Source organism: Scyliorhinus canicula, chromosome 18 (assembly GCF_902713615.1).
Source record: "Scyliorhinus canicula chromosome 18, sScyCan1.1, whole genome shotgun sequence".
NCBI classification, from domain to species: Eukaryota; Metazoa; Chordata; class Chondrichthyes; order Carcharhiniformes; family Scyliorhinidae; genus Scyliorhinus; species Scyliorhinus canicula.
The window spans coordinates 35,517,229-35,540,941 of record NC_052163.1 but is presented as its reverse complement, the minus strand read 5'-3'; positions in this window follow the sequence as shown (position 1 = coordinate 35,540,941).

Genomic DNA, 23,713 nt, shown 5'->3' with positions numbered 1-23,713 from the left:
TATGTACAGTTGCTGCTGTAATTTGTCTTTTCGGAGTAGCAGCATCTCAAGTCAGCACTGACCACTGGACCTGCCCTTTCCTTATTTGACCCTGGGTGAGAAACAAAGATTTCCACACATGCGAGTCAAAATGGGATTGGGGCAGTCCTTCTTCAAAAGAATGATGATGCTTTTTGGAGACCTATATGCATCCAGATCTATAACCACCACCGAGCAACATTACGCTCAGATCGAGAAAGAGTGTTTAGGCTTGCTTACGGGAATATAGAAATATCATGACTACTTGTCTGGACTTCCAATGTTCACGGTTGAAACAGATCACTGACAATTAGTTCATGTAATCAAGAAAGATTTAGAACATAAGAACTAGGAGCAGGAGTAGGCCACCTGGCCCCTCGGGCCTGCTCCGCCATTCAATGAGATCATGGCTGATCTTTTGTGGACTCAGCTCCACTTTCCGGCCCGAACACCATAACCCTTAATCCCTTTATTCTTCAAAAAACTATCTATCTTTATCTTAACAACATTTAATGAAGGAGTCTCAACTGCCTAACTGGGCAAGGAATTCCATAGATTCACGACCCTTTGAGTGAAGAAGTTCCTCCTAAACTCAGTCCTAAATCTACTTCCCCTTATTTTTAGGCAATGCCCCTTAGTTCTGCTTTCACCCGCCAGTGGAAACAACCTACCCACATCTATCCTATCTATTCACTTCATAATTTTACATGTTTCTGTAAGATCCGCCCCCTCATCGTTCTAAATTCCAATGAGTACAGTCCCAGTCGACTCAACCTCTCCTCTTAATCCAACACCTTCAGCTCTGGGATTAACCTAATGAATCTCCTCTGCACACTCCTTTCTCAGTACGTCCTTTCTCAGGTAAGGAGACCAAAACTGAACACAATACTCCAGGTGTGGCCTCACTAACACCATATACAATTGCAGCATAACCTCCCTAGTCTTAAACTCCATCCCTCCAGCAATGAAGGACAAAATTCCATTTGCCTTCTTAATCACCTGTTGCACCTGTAAACCAACTTTTTGCGACTCATGCACTAGCACACCCAGGTCTCTCTGCACAACAGCATGTTTTAATATCTTATCATTTAAATAATAATCCCGTTTGCTGTCATTCCTACCAAAATGGATAACCTCACATTTGTCAACATTGTATTCCATCTGCCAGACCCTAGCCCATTCACTTAACCTATCAAAATCTCTCTGCAGAGTATCCTCTGCACTTTTTGCTTTACTACTCATCTTAGTGTCGTCTGCAAACTTGGACACATTGCCCTTGGTCCCCAACTCCAAATCATCTATGTAAATTGTGAACAATTGTGGGCCCAACACTGATCCCTGAGGGATACCATTAGCTACTGATTGCCAACCAGAGAAACACCCATTAATCCCCACTCTTTGCTTTCTATTAATTAACCATACCTCTATCCCATGCTACTACTTTACCCTTAATGCCATGTATCTATATCTTATCATAGAATTTACAGTGCAGAAGGAGGCCATTCGGCCCATCGAGTCTGCACCGGCTCCTGGAAAGAGCACCCTACCCAAGGTCAACACCTCCACCCTATCCCCATAGCCCAGTAACCCCACCCAACACTAAGGGCAATTTTGGACACTAAGGGCAATTTATCATGGCCAATCCACCTAACCTGCACATCTTTGGACTGTGGGAGGAAACCGGAGCACCCGGAGGAAACCCACGCACACACGGGGAGGATGTGCAGACTCCGCACAGACAGTGACCCAAGCCGGAATCGAACCTGGGACCCTGGAGCTGTGAAGCAATTGTGCTATCCACAATGCTACCGTGCTGCCCTATGCAGCAACCTATTGTGTGGCACCTTGTCAAAGGCTTTCTGGAAATCCAGATATACCACATCCATTGGCTCCCCGTTATCTACTGCACTGGTAATGTCCTCAAACAATTTCATTAAATTAGTTGGGCACGACCTGCCCTTTCTGAACCCATGCTGCGTCTGCCCAATGGGACAATTTCCATCCAGGTGCCTCGCTATTTCTTCCTTGATGATAGATTCCAGCATCTTCCCTACTACCGAAGTTAAGCTCACTGGCCTATAATTACCCACTTTCTGCCTACCTCCTTTTTTAAACAGGGGTGTCACGTTTGCTAATTTCCAATCCGCCAGGACCACCCCAGAGTCTAGTGAAGTTTGATAAATTATCAATAGTGCATTTGCAATTTCCCTAGCCATCTCTTTTAGCACTCTGGGATGCATTCCATCAGGGCCAGGAGACTTGTCTACCTTAGCCCCATTAGCTTGCCCATCACTTCCTCCTTAGTGATAACAATCATCTTAAGGTCCTCACCTGTCATAGCCTCATTTCTATCAGTCACTGGCATGTTATTTGTGTCTTCCAGTGTGAAGACTGACCCAAAAAACCTGTTCAGTTCCTCAGCCATTTCCTCATCTCCCATTATTAAATCTCCCTTCTCATCCTCTGAAGGACCAATATTTACCTTCGCCACTCTTTTTTGTTTCATATATTTGTAGAAACGTTTACTATCTGTTTTTATATTATGAGCAAGTTTACTGTCATAATCTATCTTACTCTTCAGCTTTTTTAGTAGCTTTCTGTTGCCCCCTTAAGATTTCCCAGTCCTCTAGTCTCCCACTAATCTTTGCCACTTTGTATGCTTTTTCCTTCAATTTGATACTCTCCCTTATTTCCTTAGATATCCACGGTCGATTTTCCCTCTTTCTACTGTCCTTCATTTTTGTTGGTATAAACCTTTGGTGAGCACTGTGAAAAATCACTTGGAAGGTTCTCCATTGTTCCTCAACTGTTTCACCATAAAGGTTTTGCTCCCAGTCTACCTTACCTAGCTCTTCTCTCATCATACCATTGTAATCTCCTTTGTTTCAGCATAAAACACTGTTTGATTTTACCTTCTCACCCTCCATGTGTATTTTAAGTTCCACCATATTGTGATTGCTCCTTCCGAGAGGATCCCTAACTATGAGATCATGAATCAATCCTGTCTCATTACACAGGACCAGATCTAGGACCGCTTGTTTCCTCGTAGGTTCCATTACATACTGTTCTGGGAAACTATTGCAGATACATTCTATAAACTCCTCCTCAAGGCTGCCTTGACTTACCTGGTTAAACCAATCGACATGTAGATTAAAATCCCCCATGATAACTGCTGTACCATTTCTACATGCATCAGTTATTTCTTTGTTTATTGCCTGTGCCACCATAATGTTACTATTTGGTGGCCTATAGACTACTCCCATCAGTGACTTTTTCGCCTTACTATTCCTGATTTCCACCCAAATGGATTCAACCTTATCCTCCATAGCACCGATGTCATCCCTTACTATTGTCCAGATGTCATCCTTAAATAACAGAGCTACACCACCTCCCTTACCATCCATTCTGTTCTTCCGAATAGTTTAATACCCTCGGATATTTAACTCCCAGTTGTGACCATCCTTTAACCATGTTTCAGTAATGGCCACTAGATCATAGTCATTCACGATGATTTGCGCCATCAACTCATTTACCTTAATCCAAATACTACGAGCATTCAGGTAAAGTACACTTATCCAGGCTTTTATACCTCTGTTTTGAATCTTAACACCTCGATCAGTAACCTCTCGTAAGTTATATTTCCTCTTAACTTTTCTCCTAATTTTCCTTGTCGTTAACCCACATCTTATAGAATAGAATAGAACAGTACAGCACAGAACAGGCCCTTCGGCCCTCGATGTTGTGCCGAGCAATGATCACCCTACTTAAACCCACGTAACCCGTATACCCGGTAACCCAACAATCCCCCCATTAACCTTACACTACGGGCAATTTATCATGGCCAATCCACCTAACCCGCACATCTTTGGACTGTGGGAGGAAACCGGAGCACCCGGAGGAAACCCACGCACAAACGGGGAGGACGTGCAGACTCCACACAGACAGTGACCCAGCCGGGAATCGAACCTGGGACCACTGGAGCTGTGAAGCATTGATGCTAACCACCATGCTACCGTGAGGCCCCATCTTCATGTAGCAGCCTGCCGCGTTGCTTACCATTTATGTTTTTACTTCCCGTTTTATTCCTTTTAATATTACTGGGCCTATTCACTGAGCTTACCTCAGTCACTGTAACTTGTACTGTCGCCCTTTTTGATTTTTGACTATGGCTTCTCTGCCTTAACTTTTCCCCTTACTGCCTTTTGTTTCTATCCCTGTTTTTCTATGTTCCGACTTCCTTCATCAGTTCCCATCTCCCTGCCACGTTTGTTTAAACCCTTCCCAACAGCTCTAGCAAACACCCCCCCTAGGACATCGGTTCCTGTCCTGCCCAGGTGCAGACCGTCTGGTTTGTACTGGTCCCACCGCCCGGTTCCAATGCCCCAGGAATTTGAATCCCTTCCTCTTGCACCATCTCTCGAGCCACGCATTCATCCTATCTATCCTGACATTCCTACTCTGACTAGCTCGTGGCACTGGTAGCAATCCTGAGATTACTACCTTTCAGGTCCTACTTTTTAGTTTAACTCCTAACTCCCTGATTTCAGCTTGTAGGACCTTGTACCGTTTTGTACCTATATCGTTGGTGCCTATGTGCACCATGACAGCTGGCTGTTCATCATCATCCCCCCCCCCTCCCCCAGAATGTCCTGCAGCCGCTCTGAGGTATCCTTGACCCTTGCACCAGGGAGGCAACATACCATCCTGGAGTCTCGATTGCGTCCACAGAACCACCTGTCTATTCCCCTTACGATTGAGTCCCCTATCACTATAGCCTTGCCATTCTTCTTCTTGCCCAGCTGCACCGCAGAGCCAGTCATGGTGCCATGAACCTGGCTGCTGCTGCCTTAACAGTATCCAAAGCGGTATATCTCTTTTGCAGGGAGATGACCGCAGGGGTCACCTGCACTGCCTTCCTACTCTTGCTCTGTCTTTTGGTCACCCATTTTCTGTCTCCCTCAGTAACTTTCACCTGCGGTGTGACCAACTCGCTAAACGTGTTAAGCATGACGTCCTCAGCATCGCGGATGCTCCAAAGTGAGTCCATCCGGCGCTCCAGAGCCGTCAAGCGATCTAACAGGAGCTGCAACTGGACACACTTCTTGCACGTGAAGGAGCCAGGGACAGTGGACGTGTCCTTGAGCTCCCACATCGCACATGAGGAGGATGACATGGGTCTGGGATCTCCTGCCATGTCTTAAACCTTAGGTTAACTTATACAACTACAATTCCAAAAAACAAAAGAAAAAATAAATAAATAAATTAGACAATGAAAAGAAAAACTACTTACCAGGGTTAAAAAGCACCTCCTCCCCACCCAGCTTCAAATTCCCAACTCGCTTCAAATTCCCAAACTCACACTTAGCTGTGTCTCACTCTTGGCTGTGTCTGCTCTGGCTCACTGGGAGAACTCACTAGGAGTGAGTTACAAGTTGCTCCTTTTTAAATTGGCCTGAGTTGACTCCCCCTCCCCCACCTGCTTTTCAATCAAAGTAGATTAAGGTGACTGACACTTAACTGCCAACCAGTTATGTGAGTGGGTGGGGCAGCCCTTGGACAACTCTGAACTGCTTGGAAAGGCTGCTAATCTGTCAGTAGACGTATCTTTTTTTTAAAAAATGTATTAATTTTTTAAAAACAAATTTTACACAAAATCTACAAAAACACAGAATAACAATTAACCACGAATAACCCCACCCCCTTCTAACATCTAACACTGTCCAGCTCTTTAAAGTACAATATAAACAGCGACCATCTGTGGTAAAACTCTTCCACTGACCCTCTCAGGATAAACTAAACCTTGAATGATATGACTCCAAGACTGCAACAAAACATCATGAGACTAAGAAGATATGACTTCCAACTGGTCTACACTCCAGGGAAAGATCTTATAATTGCCAACGCATTATCCCGTGCTATGGAAACAGATGAACAGCAGCCTGAGATAGTTCAACTTTTAGAAGCACAAGTGGAACTTTTAGCTGCAGCTCTTCCTGTCTCTGATGAAAACCTCAAGCTCATCAGAGTAGAAACTGAAAAAGGTGCAATGTTACAACGAGTAATCAGCCATATGAAAAAAGGTTAGCAGAAAGCAGAAATTTCAGAAATATTAAATCTGATCTCACTGTCGTAGATGGATTTCTACTTCGTCTCGATCGTCTTGTCATTCCTACAGCACTAAGACACATGATCCTCCAGAAGGTTCATGAAGGTCATTTAGGTAAAGAAAAGTGCAAACGTCGAGCAAGACAAGCAGTATATTGGCCAGGAATAACAACTCACGATCTCTAGAAGACCCTGTGGTTGAAAGTTGGTATTGATCTTTTTCATTTTCATGGTCATGATTATGTATTGATTGCTGGCAATTTTTCAAACTACCTGGAAGCAATGAAATTGTCTGATTCTACTTCAAAATCCATGATCAAAGCGACTAAAGAAATATTGCTCATAATGGGATACCTTGCAGAGTTATGACAGACAATGGACCTTGCTTTGATAGTAATGATTGGACAGAATTTGCTCGGAACTCCAATTTCACTTATTATATCATGCCTAGTTCTCATTATCCGCAATCTAGTGGCAAGGCTGAAAAAGGCGTTCACATTGTGAAACAACTTTTCAAGAAAACATTTGACTCTGGCTCAGATATGTTCTCAGCTTTATTGAATTATAGGGCTACTCCTCTCTAAACTGGTTTATCTCCCCTCAATTGTTAATGAATAGATCATTGCATCCAACTCTTTCATGTTTACAACTAGCTGATCCTGTTTTTCAGCAAGTCAGAAAAAATGCAGCCTCAAAAGCACCTTCAGGAGAAATACTACAATGAACATGCAAAATCTTTGGAACCATTTAATCCAGATGATTAAATTCAGATTCCCACTGGAGAATGGTCTGATTTAGCTAAGGTCATAGGGCAAGCAGCACCTCAATTGTATATTGTTAAAGCGACTGCTGGTTCTGTTCTTAGAAGAAACCGACGTGCATTTTTGAAAGTCAAGTGTTCTCAAACTTTATTTCCATGTCTTCAGTTTGATGGTAATTTATTACCTAACTACTACAGGACCTGATGATGAACAAGGTGACTTCCAGAAGCCATTGGTAACATCTGCAACTCGACTGGATTGAGGAGATCATCCAGAATCAGAAAGTAACCTGAATGACTTAATTTGTAAAGTAAAACAAACAAATTTTTAAACAAATTTTGACTCACTTGTTAGTGTTTTGCATACATATCAATGTATCATGCAATATCATTACTTATATTGTACTGTATAAATGCCAAAAGAAAAAGGGGGATGTAATGATATGTATAACCTAAGGAGGGTAAAGGGTTAACAAGATGATGTTCATGTATCTTAGCACTACAAAGCATCACTGAGTAGTCTTATAAAAGGCTGCATCTCTAAGCATTCTGGGAAAAGCTTATAGAGAAGGATAGTGCGACGTTGAGATACTGTTGGTTGTATTAGAGAGACATAATAGATTACTGTAACATAGATTCAATACTGTTATTTTGTTAGCTATTATTTAGGCGAGTGTGCGAACCATTTAAAGTAGTGTAAAATAAACTAGCTTTGTTTTAAATATATAGCTTAATGTTCTTTGTAAACACTACGACTTTTAGCTATCTTGGAGAACTATACAAGGAACATCACACTGTTCACATAAGCCATTTGTGCGGTTAGAAATAATGCATTATTGCAGGTGTCATGTGAGTGTGCCTCAAGCTTCCGTTTAGTTGAAAAAGCTGCAAAATGTTTTTTAATTTTTCTAAACCAATGCCATGTGGCCAAGTAAGAGTACATTAGCGGAATCCCGCTAAACTTGCTATAGAGTCATTTAGCACTGAAAAAGCCCTTCAGCCCATCGTATCTGCAGCAGTCAAAAACGACCACCTAACTGTTCTAATCCCATTTTCCAGCACTTGGCCCATTGCCTTGTGTGTCTTGGTATCGCAAGTGCACATCTGAATACTTCTTAAATGTTATGAGGGTCTCTGACTCCACCACCCTTTCAGGCAGTGAATTCCAAACTCCCACCACCCCCTCACATCCCCTCAAAACCTCCTACCTTAAATCTATGCCCCCGGTCATTGACCCCTCCACCAAAGGGAAAAGTTTGCTTCTGTCTGTTCCATCTATGCCCCTCATAATTTTATACATTTCAATCATGTCCCCCCTCAGTCTCCTCTGCTTCAAGGAAGGAAAACAATCCAAGTCTATCCAATCTCTCTTCATAACTAAAATACTCCAGCCCAGACAACATCCTGGTAAATCTCCTCTGGGATTTCGGAACTGCACACAATACTCTAACTGTGGCCTAACCAACATTTTATACAGTTCCAGCATAACCTCCCTGCTCATAAACTCTATGCCTCGGCTAATTAAGACAAGTATACCATTTGCCTTCTTAACCACTGTATCCATCTGCTCTGCTACCTTAAGGGACCGGTGTACATTTACACCTCTGATCCTCAGTGCTTCGCAGGGTCCTGCCGTTTATTATGTATTCCCTTTCCTTGTTTGCATTGCCCAAGTGCATCACCTCACACTTATCCAGATTGAATTCCATTTGCCACCGATCAGCCCATCTGACCAGCCCGTCTATATCCTCCTGTAATCGAAGGCTATCCTCCTCACTAATTGCCACCACACTCATTTTTGTATCATCCGCAAACTTACTGATCAACTCTCCTACATTCATATCTAAATCATTTATATAAACAACAAACAGCAAGGGCCCCAACACTGATCCCTGCAGGACCCCACTGGACACAGGCTTCCAGTCAGAAAAACACCCCTCGACCATCACCCTCTGCTTCCTGCCACTCAAGCAATTCGGGATCTATTTTGCCAAATTTTCTTGGATCCCATGGGCTCTAATCTTCCTATGTACCATCCTACTTGAAGAAGAGAAAGAGAAAGAGTGCATGGATACTAGAGAAGTTAGATGATAGCTCCTACCTACCATTATAATATTAACCGCATCTATTAACCAATGCAGAATTATTAGGACTTAACCATGAAACATTGGATAGAAAGGCTAAGATTCACCTGGGAGACGGTGACTAAGTTTGATGTGTGCTTTAATGTGGACTCCAGCAAACCCCAGTGCTTTATGATCTTGTTAATTGCTGTGAGTCACTTCGGCCCAATAACATCTTTACCTCTAGCTTTATCCAGGCTGACAGTGGACATTTCAGCAACATCAGGCAATCGGCAATTACCAGCTAAGTTATCAAGATGGCTAAGTAATCATTTGCAAAAGTTAACAATTATAGACATTCCCTGTGAACAAGAGGCAACAAGACAGAATAGTTGGGCTTGTCAAATGATAGGATTCCCCAAGGTCCAAGGAGTAATGGATGGGTCTTCACATAGGCTATATTTGAACTGTACTGATTTTAATTGCTGCAGTGTTCTCAGGTGCAAAAGCCCGAGGGCACGATCTAGCGGCCCCATCAGCCGTGGGTGCAAAACCTGTAATGGCCACTAAATCTCACAAACGGCTGAAACCGGGATTTGTGACAGTGAGATGTCAGTTTGAGATCATCCCCGCCCCTGCTAGTAATGTAATCATGTTAACTTCAGTGAGGGTGTGATTTATTTTGATTCAAATATATTTTAATGTACAATGTATACTGGCCCCCGTTTCCTCCCCCCCCCCAACCCCCCAACCCCTCGCCCCCGTGGTGTGACATCATGCTGTCATGAATCGCTATTAGTTTTCAAAAGCGAAAAACAGTCGTTATGACCATGCCAGGGATGCAGAGGTGCTTATAGGCCCTGCGGATTGAGAGGCAACGTTTGGAATTGCCCCAGCACCCTGGCAATGCCCCCTAGCAATAAAAGGGGCAGTGTCAAGGGGACATCGCCAAGGGGACAGCGCCAAGTGGTCAGATGAAGGGGGAAGTACCAAGGGGGGAGATGGAAGGGGCATTGCCAAGGGTGCTCTGACAGGGAGGATCCCTCCTCCATTGGGGGAAGAGGGGAGAGCCCTGATGCCTGCATGGGCAGAGGGTGTGCCCCGATGCTTGGGGGTGTTATTTATCTCCATAGGAGGTTCTTCATCTCCATGGCAGGGGGTCCCGATCTCTATGGGGGTGGAGTCCTGATGTCCGTGGGGGGGGGGGGGGGGGGGGCTTAAATTTAATTGGAGATTGGTGTTCAAATTCCAACAAACTAGAATATGCATCTGCAAAGCCAACAGGTTTCACACAGCTTTTCCTGTTTGATCCAACACTGTGCAATTTTGGGAGAATTGGACCCCTAGACTCTGGAGTTTATTCTCAAAACCTCTCCAACCTGCCATTTCTTTTTCATTGTTTAAAATACTTGTTTAAACATATCTCTTTCATCAGTCTTATGGTCATTCATCTCTTTCTTCTTATGTCCCTATAAAAGCTTAGGTAGCCCGAGAAGGTTAAATGAAGAACTGCCGGAATTCTCCAGCCGGGTTTCCCAGTGGCCTGGGGTGGCTTCAGTTGGAAAACCCATTGACAAGCGGCGGGAGTAGAGAATCCCGCTGTCAGCGAACGGTCCGTCGCCCAGAAACACGCGGCTGGCGGACCGGAGAAACCAGCCCAGCGTTTAATGAGGCAACATAAAGTAAAGGCCACAACGTGGCTTACTGCTCAAAGGTCCCAACTGGGACTGCCGGACATGCTGGTCCTAGTCCGGGCTGGCTTTTATGAGGTGAATATATGAGCCTCAGCCAGCTGGTCTCCGCCCACTTGCGCGGGGGCTTGTATTCCACGGGAGATCAATTGAGGTGTCCCTGTGGATCTTCTGAGGGTCACTATCGTCCCTTTGTGTCACATTTTATTGGTTCAAGCTTGGAACATCTTGCTATGCTAAAAGCAGTTACATAGAAATGCAAGATACTACATACATAGAAATGTGACATTGATACCATTCCAGCAATATGTAGATCATTTGTGACTAACTTAACAAGATAATGCCCACATCCCTAGCAGAATATAATACTTTTGTTTTAAACAATCTCTCATGCCCCATTATTTGGCTCTAAAAAGTGCAAGATTGATCTTTGGAAACAGGGCTATTTGTCTGCAGTATCGCATTTTTAGCTGCTGTAGACCTTTTAAGATGTTCAGCATCATGAAGTTTCTTTGCCCTAGCAGAAACCTATCAGATTGGCACAGAAATAATATTAGTCGCTGTGTACGTAGCTGGGGAAACCAAACAGGGTGAAGACACTATGCAGGGCCCTAATGACTGTGTGGGAGGTCATGTCGGGGCACGGGATAGCAAATGGGAAACGGGAGAACTCATCTACGACACTTAGAAAGTAAACGTCCTTGTTAGTTGAGGGGAGTGGCCCTTTGAAATCAATCGCAAGGTGTTCAAAGGGCCTAGAAGCCTTGACCAGATGGGCCCTGTCTGGTCTATAGAAGTGCAGTTTGCACTCCGCACAAATTGGGCAGTCCCTGGTGACCGCTTTTACCTCCACCTCAGAATTTTGTCGTTTTTAATTTTGCCCCTTTGCGAGTTGTCAAACATGAAGGCAACCGATCTTTGGTCGGTGATGAGGGTGAACCTCCTACCTGCAAGGTAGTGCCTCCAGTAACGAATAGCCACCACAATGGCTTGTGCTTCTTTCTTGACTGAGGAGTGTCGGAGTTCTGAAGCGGAGAGGGTATGGGAGAAAAATCCGACTGGTCTCCCTGCCTGATTTAGTGTGGCTGCTAGAGCTACCTCTGAGGCGCCGCTCTCAACCTGGAATGGAGTGGATTCATCCACCGCCCGCATGACCGCTTTTGTGATGCCCTCCTTGATGCAGTCGAAGGCCTGGCGTGCCTCAGCTGACAGGGGAAATCGTGTGGCCCTAAAGAGTGGGCGGGCATTGTCCGCATATTGAGGGACCCACTGGGCGTAGTAGGAGAAGAAGCCCAAGCACCGTTTGAGGGCCTTGGGGCAATGGGGGAGGGGGAGTTCTAAGAGGGGGCGCATACGGTCCGGGTCTGGGCCCAGGACTCCGTTTTCCATGACATAGCCGAGGATGGCTAGTCTGGTTGTGCGGAAAACGCATTTCTCCTTGTTATACGTGAGATTCAGTTTCTGTGCCGTCTGGAGAAAACGGTGGAGGTTGGCGTCGTGGTCCTGCTGGTTGTAGCCACAGATGGTGACATTGTCCAAGTACGGAAACGTGGCCCGCAGCCCGTACTGGTCCACCATTCTGTCCATTGCTCGTTGGAACACCGAGACCCCATTAGTGACGCCGAAAGGGACCTGGAGGAAATGGAAGAGGCGGCCATCGGCCTCGAATGCCATGTAGTGGCGGTCCTCCAGGCGGATTGGGAGCTGGTGGTATGCAGACTTCAGATCCACCGTAGAAAAGAGCCGGTACTGGGCGATCTGGTTTACCATGTCTGCAATCCTGGGGAGGGGATACGCGTCAAGGAGCGTAAATCTATTTATGGTCTGACTATAGTCGTCAACCATGCGGAATATTTCCCCGGTCTTAACTACCTCCACCTGAGCTCTCCAGGGACTATTGCTGGCCTCTCTAATCCTCTCACTGAGAAGCCTTCGGATCTCTGTTCTGATAAATACCCCATCCTGCAGGCTGTACCGCCTGCTACGAGTGGCTACGGCATTTACAGTCCTTTGTGAGATTGGCGAAGAGAGGAGGGGGGGGGGGTAGGATTCGCAGCGTAGCGAGGCTGCAGATAGCGAGTGGGGGCAGGGGCCCACCGAAGCTGAGGGTGAGGCTCTTAAGGTTACATTGAAAGTCTAGGCCCAATAAGAGTGGCGCGCAGAGTTCGGGCAATACGTAGAGTTGGAATTTTGAGTAGCTAGCGCCTCGGATTGTGAGTTTTGCGGCGGTGCGCCCCTGGATCTGGACCGAATGGGAGCCTGAAGCGAGCAAGATAGTTTGCCGCACGGGGAAAATGGGGAGCGAACAGCGTCTTACCAGGTCTGGATGTATGAAGCTCTCAGTGCTCCTGGTGTCGAAGGGGCATGTCATTTTGTACCCGTTGATTTGGACCTCTGCCATCGAATTTCGCAGATGCTTCGGGTGTGATTGGTCCAGAGTGACTGCGCTGAGTTGTGGGTAGTCGGTGGCTCGATCAGCTGTGCTGGAGTGGCCCCGTGATGACTGCCCTCTGAGTTCATAGTCGTACTCTTCCGATGAGTTGTCCGAGCGTGGAGATGCAGGTCGGGCCCGTGGATCGCACGTGGTGGGCGGCGAGGAATATGGCATCCAAGATGGCGGCCCCATGAGTCGCACGTGGCCGGCCGCATGATGGAGGTTTGCCAAGATGGTGGCCCTCATGGATCGCGCGTGGCGGGAGGGGACGGAGTCGGGGCAAAGGCCACAGCGTTTCGGGCCTGCGGGTGTGGGGAGCGATTACTTTGTGCCGCTGGGGAGTTGGAAGCTGGGGCCCTTTTTGCGAGGCACACTCTTGCATAGTGGCCTTTCTGCCCGCAGCTGCTGCAGGTCGCGTTGCAGGCCGGGCAGTGCTGCCGCGGGTGCTGGTTCTGGCCACAGAAATGGCAGGCTGGAGCAGCATAGTGGCTGGCTGAAGCAGCATAGTGGCTGGCTGGGGCAGCATGGTGGCTGGGTGGCCGCGTAGCACAGGCCTGGGGGAATCGCTGGTCGGGGCCCATGATTGGGTCGCGGGGTCCGCGGGGAACGAGTTAAGGCTGCGGAAGGAGACCTCCATCGTGGTAGCAGCTTCCACAGTTGTTTCTAAGTCTTGGGCCCCCTTTTCCAGCAGTCATTGGCGCACATAATTAGACCTGAGGCCCGCTACAAAAACATTGCGTACAGTAAGTTCTCTGTGTTCAGCCGCGGTAACCGCTTGATAATTACAGTCATTTGACAAATTATTGAGTTCCCTTAAAAATTCGGCGAGTGATTCTGTAGGCCGCTGGCGGCGAGTTGTGAACACATGGCATGCGTAAACTTCGTTAATGGGCCTAACATATATCTTATCGAGTACCACTAGAGTTTAGTTGCGTAGAGATTCTGTGGCTCACCCTCGCGTGCAGTAGACTTAGCTTCTGTTCCTCTGTCGTTTCGGCTGTGTTCGCTTCTGCCAGGTAGGCCTTAAAGCACCGCAGCCAGTGGGTGAAGATTTCTTTTGCCTCTGCATCCTGTGGGTTGAGTTCCAGGCGTCCAGGCTTGAGGGCCAATTCCACGATCGATCTTGACTGTTCTTAAGTAGATTAAATTGATGGAACCATCAATTCACCAGACATGTGCTTTCCGATATGAACAGTGGTTTTAATCTACTTACTACAGAGCCAGCCTGTTACCCGTTGATGAACTCTCGCTGAACTGCAGGCTGACTCTGGACAAGGGTATTTATACAGCAGTACAAGGGGGAGGAGTCATGGGCGGAGCCAAGAGTGGAGCCCCATACAAACTCCTGAGCATTCCCAGAGCTACTCCCCCTAGTGGCCGGATAGCGCTGCTGCGCTTACAAAGATACAGTGTGAATTACCAAGTTACATTCACCACAAGGGTTCTGGTGTTCGGGCCGAAAGTGGAGCTGAGTCCACAAAAGATCAGCCATGATCTCATTGAATGGCGGAGCAGGCTCGAGGGGCCAGATGGCCTACTTCTGATCCTCATTCTTATGTTCTAAAATGTTCTTTGTAAGAGATATTTTTATTCTCGGTACAGATCCACATGGCACTTCTATGAGCTTCATTTTCCACCTTAACGTGTTGTGACCAGATGAGGAGGGATCGAATGGCTTCCCTCTTTGGCCTCTCCTCATTTGACCGTAACAGATCTTTGTGTTTGCAAAGGGTGTACTTGCCAATTCAGTGAGTACTTAACTATCCAGGCATGTTGATCATAAAGGAACCAATCTTGACTTTAAAATAAGAGGTAAAATAATAAAATAAGCAACGATTTACACACACACACACGCATGCACATAAACACACATGCACACACGCAGTCTAAATTCACACACGCAATGCATGCAGCAGGCACACACGCACGCATACACACTCTAAATTCACACACACTGCTTGCACACACAAGCATACTAAATTCACACACACACAAATACAGATTACAGAGTGGAGAAGGATAACTTTGCAAAAATTGAATCCATAAAAAAGGATAAAGTGTATTCGGTCTGTAGTTTGGTGATTCCGTTGGTTTCAATGGTCTCAATTCTTCCGATTTAAAGATTTCGATGACCGAGTTAGTTGTTCTTCAGCAGACAGTAGTGCTGGGTTGGAAATTTCTGCCTGCAGCAGAGCTTCCCTGGATGATCACAGTCAGCAAACTGGACTCATAAATTACCAGGTGATTTGGAAAAAAAAGAAGGCAGCAGGTATTCTACTTAAATCTTCTCCTTGAGCTGCTTGTCCTCAGTTCTACCTAGAAACCATGGGCGGAATTCTCTGTTAATGGGGCTATGTCCCCACGCCCATGAGAAAACGGGCGCAAATCACTCTGGATTTTCCAGGAGAAAGTCCAGAGTGATTCTCCATTTTGAAGTGGACTCGCAGGGCCCCGGAGTACTCCATGCGGCTCCGGCTGCCGATACGGGGCCCTGCACTTCCGGCAGCGGCCCTGCGCAACATGGCGGACCCACACAGCAAGCCGGCCCCAACAATATAGGCCCCCCCAGATTGCACACGCCCGCCGATTGGTGGCCCCCAATCGCGAGCCTGGCCATCCTGGAGGCCCCACGCCCCAAGTGACGGATCCCCCTGCCCCCCCACCAGGGCGGCCGCGGACTGGGTCCGCAGCCGCCACTCCGAGCTCCCGCCTGGTAGAACCATGAGTGAACCACACCAGCGGGAAATTGGCCAGCTGCCAGCTGAGAATCGCCGCGGGGGCCTCTTTCAATAACCCCCGACCGGTGCTGCGTTGACAACGCGTGCGCGACTGCCGGCGATTCTCCAGTCCGCAGAAGGTGTCGGACCCGATCGCGGGTCTGACGCCCCGTTCTCCGTCCCGGCGCCGAGCGTAATTTCGGCACAGAGGCTCGGAGAATCCCGCCCCATGTGCTTATAACATACAAAAGGTTGGCTTATCATGTGAACTCCCTTCTCCAACTGCTGGGGAATTCAAAAAAGGCATTGCCCATGTATTCCAAAGATGACTTGATTATCTCATGTCTCGAAGTTAACTTAGGCAGCATCCCATTGTCCATGCCATTAGTTTTAATGAGCTGTCTCCAACAGTTGAATACTTCAGGTGATTGGCATAGATGCCTTGCCACTGAGGCAGGAGATGTGAGTCCTTCACCCTCCCCTGAAATTATTATCCTTGATGGGTTTTGCAGGCAGTCTGACTCCACTCCAATGAATTGGAATGTGGACCGTAAAGTAATATGGATGGCGTTTAGACATCTCTGGCTGTGAGTTCAAGTCACTTTAGTCTCTCTGTTTTTAAAAGTTAAATTCAGATTTCCAACTGGTGGATTAAATGTCATTACTTGGGATAAAGCACATCTTGACAACAGAAAAAGCTTTCCAACATCCCAAACAAGTACCAAAATCAAGATTCGACATGCCTTAGCAAAAACTGTTAAGTTAAAATATAAACTTGTATATGTCCTTTGGTTGAATTGCATAGAATGCAGCATAAAATTGGTAGTAGCACAAATGCAAGTTTGCAACTGATGCAGTGGATGGGAGAAACATAATTGAAAAAGGAAAGGAGACACTGTTTGGAACAACTTGGGGTGGGTGATATACACGGGGACAATTAACATTTTCTTCAAAGGGCACGTGTCTTGCAAAACTGCACCTGTGGGGTTTTCACTGATCACTGTATATGTGGGACAATAAAAATGAAGAATTCTACTGGGGAGAGTCTTCTCTAACCCAAGCCTGCCCCTACCCAATTACCTCCTCAACCCACTAGTCGTATGCATTCCTTAAAGCCACCCCACATGTTAACTCCATCTTGCTGAGGAGTAATAGCTGAGGAACTATCGCAGGAAGATTGGCAGGAGAAAGCATTCTGCAGAAATCACACTCTCATCAAAGACCCCACAATTCATTCACCCAGCTTTGATCTCCAAAAGCAACAGTGGACCCTTTCAAACCGTTTCCACGCTGACCATGGCCTCTGTACAGCCATCCAATGTGGGATCACCACGACAATCTAGGCTGCAGTTGTGGCGCAGTCGAAGCGATGATTCATACTGTCGAGGAGCGTCCGCTGGCTAAACTTGAAGGCGGGCTGAAAGAACACCATTTTGTCACTAACAAGTCCAGCGCTTGGCATGGTGGTTGTACACGTGCTAAATAAATAAATAAATCCCCAAATCTCCAGGGTGTGCAGTTTATAAGCGTCAGCAATTACTTTGGCAGAATATCATTCAAGCACAATTTCAAATAAGCCAACTAATGTCAATCTATCGTGACTCCAATGTCTACTTGCTCTTCAAATGACGGGAAATCTAATTAATTGCTGTCAGGGGCCTATATTAAATTTGAGTATTTCATTTTGCTATGCAAATAATGCTGTAACTGGTCATTCCTGCCGTTTCTGTAAGCTAATGGTATCATTAGATTGTTTGTTGAGTTTAATTGAAGATCAGCTGCTTTAAGTCGTGCACCAAAAATCAATGTATATATGGAATTCAAATATTAAGAAATTGGCCATTTCTAAAACCTTAACAACTTGAAATCTGGAAATATTGACCAGATTGACTAGCGATTTAATTTGCAAATGAAACAGTCATTTCTATTACAGGTGATGATCTTCTAATATTGTATAAAATCTCATTAGAACAAACCATGAATTTTCAAGCTTAATGAATTTTGTGCAATAATGAATATTTTGAGGCAGAACAGGGCAGTGTACCATATATTTCAGAACGTGAAATTAGTATTGCAGTTTGATTGGTTACTGAAGAAATACTCTGAGCTTTGTCAAAAGGAAAATTTCCAAAAGCCATTAGCCGTGATTTATTTTATTTCCAGACAGAAATACCGATGACCCTGGAGCACAATTTGTATAGAAATGATTTCAATCTCAGTAGAACTACATCTACCAGAGTACCAGATTAATTCAAATCCAGATGCAGGGATTTATTCCTTCCTAATATTTTAATGTACTAATGCAATAAAAGTAAAATCGCCATAATTCCAGATGACCATAGAGGAGAGCTGACTGATTTAATCTGAGGATAACCACACCGCAAGGTTGAGAAGGCGGGGCCTTCATGAATAATCTCAGCCGGTACAGCAATTAAACTTCGCTCAGCATCACGAACCAGCTGTCGAGCCAACTGAGCTAAACTGCACCCCCCCCCAACCCCGACTAATGCAATAATAGCCACAGAGAAAGCTTCCAAAAAATCAGTTAAATCCTTATTAATTACATATGTTGCAAAAGTGAATTATGAACTAGCCATTTTTAAATTACCTGGGTTTTATCTGTAAAAGCACAATTGAGTTATAAAAAACATAATGCTCATAAGAAGGACCAGTCCTCAGTCTGCAGCACACATTGAATTAGATTGGAGTATAAACACTGACATTAACTCACTCAATGCCCTTTTGTCAACCAAAATTCAGAGCACAGCAGTCACCTAAATTTACATCATTCTAAATAAAATTTGCATTGAAAGAAAGCCAAAGTTCTGCAGTCAGCCAGTCAGAGCGCTTTTCAGAGCTTTCACAAAATCAGATTGTGAAACCTAATCATTATCTTAACGTAACCGTCAACAGGTAATCTTGCAAACCCTTCTGTGACCTTTAAATTTAATTTTAGCAAGTGAAATATAGGAAATAATGAAATAGCAACTTACTTTAAAATAGTCTTCTGTTCTGCTGCTCGCTGGTACCAGACAGTTTCTGGAAATAAAAATTATAGTAACTGAATTTTAAATTATACAGCCATCAGGGCAAAATGAGTCTGCATTTGTTTTCACTGCAACTTTAGTGGGCAAAATAACGCACATAAACACACACACAAACACATCTGGGGAAGGCGTTTCATCAGCAGCCTCTCTTTAAAGAACTGACAACAAATAGTTAGCTTATTTGCTTTCTGCTTGCTTTCTTTACATTTAAATTTAAATCATTGTCCTATACCGTACCATGGTGAGCACTGGCTTGTCGGAGATGCTGAGCATGGCACCACGAAAAAGCTGAATTAACATCCATTCCACAGGTAACTCTGGGTACTTCATCCACTTTGTCACTTCAAGTACGTCCATTACTTCAAACTACAGATCTCCTCCAAAGTATTCCTGCCAATCATTGATTGTTCAAAAAGACAATTGCAGGGAGTGAAAATACCATGACATTAAAGTTGATGGGGCTTGGTTTTCATTTTTTTTTTGTGGAATGCTAACAGTACTATTTAAAGTAAAATTGCAAATCTTAGTCTATTTATCTCGTTATCCTTAGTTCCTCGTTGATGTGTAAGCTCGGGGCCAGTGGGATCAGGATGAGAATACTTAGGCCAGTTCTGATGAGTCTCCATTCCAATTTTTCAATGCCACCGAATTCCTCCAGAAATGGAAAAGCGCAGCTCTTGAACCTATTTCATTCTAATTGCACACCACCAGAAGGGATTCACCCATCAGAGTTCCTACTTCGACAGGCTTGTTTTGTGCTTGCAGACTAGGAATGAACTGTAACAGAAATTATATAAGTTCAACTTTCCAAAGAACAATCAGCCGCAACAACTTCAAATTGCTGCCCTCCCCTCAAATTTACCTCAGGATGCTGCTTTGAAACTTAATTTATGGGTAAATGTGAATTGACAGCTTCAGACTTATATTGATGAAGAGCCTCAACTATTAAGACTGTAGAGAGCCAATTGATTCTACAAACAGTCAACTCTTGGTTCATTTGATTACATTTCCTGAAAATGTCCATTTTGGCGGGATTTTCCTGCTTGGTGTGCCCTCGCTTGCTGCGGGAACCTCCGTTCTGGCAGCCGACCAATGGGATTTCCCATTGTGGCCACCACACACCGTCAGGAAACCCGCGGGTGTGAGTGCGCTGCCGGTGGAGCAGAGGATCCCGCTGATGGAGAATTCCGCCCATGATATTCCTGCTCATAATTTAATGCACCTTACTTGGAAAATCTGTTGTCGTTCTGTGCTGATTTCTAGTTTCCCAAATAGTTTCATCAGTCAAAAAAGTTCCAATGGTTAGAAATTTGCACTTGTCAATGAACCAAAGCAAAGCTACTGCCTAGTTTTATGAGCTGAAAACAGAAACTCTTCCCCATGAGGATTTCCTCCACCTCAAACCGCTCTCCATTTTGTTTTTCCCCCCATGCCCCTGATGCACGATCAATCACTACTGAAGCGAGATTGTAGTCCAATTGAAGGCTTTAATGAACAAGTAGTTACCCCAGCAGCTCCGGTAGAGAATGACTGCTGTGGGTGAAGCACAGACTCTTATGCTCCGCCTGCTGGGCGGAACCAGCAGGCAGGTTCTACCACTCATACTACAGTATAAGGTACATCCCACCTAGGTACCGCGATACACCTAATATAGCCTACCACAGCCCCACATTACATCTCTCTCCTGATTCCAGACCTCCAACTGTACCTTTCATATTCTTTATGCCTCCTTAGGATTTAAGCTCCCATTAAAGATTTTGGTAAGCGAAAGAGTTAATTTACTGAGTTCAAAGGGGTATAACCCTACCGGTTTATAATAACAGTCTAGTAAAATAAATGTTCTTCAATGCTACACATAGGAAGTTATACCCATAAATACAAATCACACATAATCTCGGGTTTCTTTCTCCAAGTTATTGGAATTTCTCTCCTCTCCTTGTATTTCTTGTATACATTTCTCAACCTTTTCCAATTACCTGGAAATGTACCTCACGTCTGAAAAGTTGATCAATTTTGAGAAAAATCCATTGATGACCCTATGAAGGTGGAGGCAGCCCACAAATTTGCATCAGCTCTTTATGTACGGCAGTAGAACTACATTTTATCAACAGAAACAGCCAAACTCTACAAAGCCATTAGAAAATCCATTGGGATGCAATTCCTTTTTTGGTCTATTTTCCTTACGACCTCCTTAAAAATGTGTGCCCTTTCTGCAATACAATTTCATCAGTGTTGACAACAGTGTTAGCCGCCTGTTCTACAATTCTCTTCTCATCTGACATTTTGCATATGTGTCATTTAGAGTGGAGGTCATTGAACGACATTCAGGAACAGCCACTGAGGCTAATTTACCCTTACGGTAGTTACTGGGTAGAGATATAAATGATAGTGACCCTAAAATGACCTCAATTCGCTCAGCACAGTCCAGAATTCTAAGGAGAAAGAATATTGCTGCTGTTTTGGCTCAGTGTTATACCGTGTGGTGTTTCATTGGCTAACAGGAGAGCAAAGCATATAATTTCCAGCAATTTGAAAAATGATAAATGATAATTGGTTGTAACTGGTTAGTTTTTTTCCCGGCTGGTTACTAATACTAATATCAACACTGCCCTAGTTTCAACAATTGTTTTGAGGAATCTTCAAACACAAAATTTAAAGATTCAAAAAGACAACAGTTCCCACGATACAAAACATATTATTATAAGAACAGCGAGCTGCACCGAGACGGTCTAATGAACTCACAGGGAAATGGCATGAATGGCAAAAATGCAGAACTTGGGCACTGAAAATCACTGGAGACTCATTAAAAGATTGTTTCATTTATAAAGATGACCCAGGCAGAAAGAGAAAAGTTCCATTGACTTGCCACAGCATCCTGGGAGCTATCAAACCTTCCACTACATGCTCCTTTGTTTTATCAACTTCAGCAAAATTAAAGCATCATATCTCAGGAGAATGTTCGTAAATGTATTTATAGGAGCTGTTAAAGGGGAATGAATCATACCTAATACCCAAAAGCTTATGCAGTGATGCACAGTGTCATGGGTACAACTGGATTAATTAACGTTGCACTCACGTTGTGGGCTTCTGTTGCTAACTGAGAGCTGAGCTTTAATTTTATAAATTGCAATGGCAATATAACTAAGTAAATTTAGGTACTGATGCAACCTGTATTTTTTGGTGACAAAGTATTAAGCACACACAAAACACATCAAAAATTAAAACATGTGCAGGGTCCCATTTCTTTCACTTTGTTCAACGGCCAAATCATAAACATGTCAAACCTGGCATTTGTAAAATGTATACAATGGTAAGGATCACCTAAGTGTTATAAAATATAGAACAAAAATGATCCAGCAAGATCTTGCATGGTTTACGCAAATATGTTCAGAAACAGTTCATTGGTTTATTGCATTTACAGGCTTCATCACTACGGACTTTCCAGTCTTGAATTTTAAAAGCTTATTTTGATAGTTCACTAGCCCCCAGGCAGTTTGAGGTGGAGCATTGGAGCCAATCTAAACTTTAATTAAACTTAGAAAATGCCATTAAGTATGGACCCATGGACCCTGTGCCAAGGGATTTGGGTGGCCCTCTGCTGCTATTATCTCACATAATGCATGCAAAGGAAAAGTGATGATATTTTGGCAATGAGCAGTATAGGATGTCAATTCAATGGGAACAACTTATGTTTCAGAATAATTGTTAGACATTACAAAGCAAGTCACGAATACTAGAGCCCTCTGTTCTGAGGTAGGAAAGAAAAGCAAATCCTCGGGAGGTAAAGGGAAGGGTATAACGTTTGATTTGAAAGTGATTGTTGGGCGAGATTTAACCACCACATTGTGACCGGCACAAACTGGAATGCGCTGGGTGAATAGAGGGAAAGGCCGAAATCGAGATCAGCGCCGGGCGCGAACCAGTTTGCAATTCACCTGGCCCGCTCCCGATGGTGAGTTCCGGACCTCGTCCAAAATGGCAAGAATATCATTAACCCTCGTTATTTGCATTCTTTACAATTTCATTAGCAAGATCGAAGTCCAATGCAGTGGCCTCTCAGGAAATACCCGACTACCCAACGAGAAATCATGCGGGTGTCATTTAGTACTCCTTTTAAAAAATAAGAAGCTGGCGCGATGGCCTCTGAGGGGAAGTGCGGAGGTGAGCAGCCAGTTCCATTTTCCGGCAAGCAGCTCAAGGGCACCAGAGCTGCTGCCCCAGTGCTTGCGTGTATGTGGTGGTGGGGGGGTGGGGGGGGGGGGGGGGGTTGGTCAGTGGGCTGAGATGTTCAAGGCCAGGGGTCACCCCTGGGCCAGGGGGTGAGGGGCTTTGTGTCTGTGAAGCCTTCAAGCCATCTTTAAATATTGTGGGGAGCCATAACAGGGGCAACCACAACTGCAGCCTGTCTGTCCGATCAAACTCTTCCAGGAGAGATCCCTATTGTGGCTTCAATCCTGAAAGTTAATTTCACCCCCTTTGACTGTGAGCAGCCTTGAGCTTCACAGCTGAAGGCTATTTCAAATGAGGAATTAGCCTTATCAGTTGTGAGAACACATCATAGTCCTCAACTCTCAAGTGCCTTCCCGAGGGCAGGCGTGCCATGTCTCAGAGGATGATTAGTACATAGCATGTCCAGTAAACTTTGATGCATGAATAGTTTGCCACAACTCTAGGAGTGTCAGTACCATAGAGGCAGCTGCTAACTAAACACTAAAGAACAGGGCTTCAGCTCTGTGGATCTTCAAAGTGTAAGTATCTCGATCAGGGGAGGGCACCTGAGCACGGCCTCCCCAATGTTCACAGCAGAGGTCTGGGGTCTGGGGTTTAGAGGCTCCTATGTGGCCATGAGTGAGTGTGCAGAACAAGGTTTGCCATCAT